The sequence below is a fragment of the Triticum dicoccoides genome, chromosome 5A (assembly GCF_002162155.2).
Source record: "Triticum dicoccoides isolate Atlit2015 ecotype Zavitan chromosome 5A, WEW_v2.0, whole genome shotgun sequence".
NCBI lineage: Eukaryota > Viridiplantae > Streptophyta > Magnoliopsida > Poales > Poaceae > Triticum > Triticum dicoccoides.
In genome coordinates this window covers 213741639-213743061 of record NC_041388.1, presented here as the reverse complement: position 1 = coordinate 213743061, position 1423 = coordinate 213741639, and positions in this window count along the sequence as shown.

Sequence of the window (1423 nt, the reverse complement as noted above, 5' to 3'; positions counted from 1 at the left end):
AAAACTCGACGCGGGTGGGGGTAGGGGTGGGGGTGGGGTGGCGGAGGTACATAGGCGGTGGGGCGGTTTAGGGGAGGGCGGGGGGGTCGGGGCCGGTGGTTCAGCCAGCGGCCCGTGTGGTGTTCTGTATGGGAAGAATCAGAGACAAGGAAGAAGAATGGTTAGGATACGTAGGATCTTCATCCAACTGCCTGAAATGGTCGACTGACCCAAATGACAAAAGTCACGCGACTTGCATACAGACATGCATAATATGCTTCCTCTTATGTTCTTTAACATGTTCCTCTTCTGTTCTTCTTTAGTAAGCACAGTATGTTCCTTGTCAGGAAGGGGAGCAGGGGCATCTGTAGCCGACACCTCTATTGGGCCGGTTCTGCTAAATGATTTCGCACTTAGAATTGGTCCGCCATAATACCCTAGAAATGGTGGGAGCCGCGTGGTCTTTGATAGAGTAAACTGATAGTAACAGTTGTGCGCCTTCAAATGAATAGAGCTGGCCTGTAGGTGATCGATAGGCTGCATATTAGTAGCGGCAAAACCCTATGTTTTCCAGCCAGTTCCGCTTTCCCAGTTTATTTATGGTGGTTATGGTGTGCCCCTATTATGTACACTATGATCTGCCTACTGGCTATGCGCTCTTGTTATCATGGTTTGGCAATAAACTTTCTATACGGTATATTGTGAACCTATCGTCTGCCAACTATCCTTACATCTGGGGGCCCCAACAGGGAGCTTATTTTTTGTGTAGTTGTGCCAGATTATATTAATCTACACACCATATTACAGCACACATGGGCTCTCTCATCAGAATCCAGTGATAGCACACAAGGGTTTACAGGAGCCTCTATTATATTACAATATCCTCTGCATTACAAAGATAGTCTCACTACTATTTGTGTTTTCATGCTTAACAGATATTGTACGTAATCACAATGAATATAAGAATGTGCACATCAGAAGAATATTGCAGAACAGTTCAATGGGTAAAAAACTTGGCATCAAGGGATTGAGGTCCATTGTGGATGCAATGAAACCCACATGCTCCCGACCTATAGATTCGTATTCAGAATATGATCCTAATGACTATTCTGAGCTCAAGGAGTGAAAGGCAGATGGCCTATCCTGTTCACCCAATAAGGTGCCTGTTCTAATTTAGCAAGGTTTTATTAGTTGCACATATCTTCCATAAGGTGTCTTGCATTTCTTTTGCTTCGTTGCAACGCCATCTGCTTAATTTACTCATGATATATGTGAAGATGCCTGATGTCTACTACGCAACTTTATTCTTGTAGACACGTGTTGGGCCTCCAAGCGCAGAGTTTTGCAGGACAGTAGCAATTTTACCTCAAGTGGATGACCTAAGGTTTATCAATCCGTGAGAGGTGTAGGATGAAGATGGTCTCTCTCAAACGACCCTGCAACC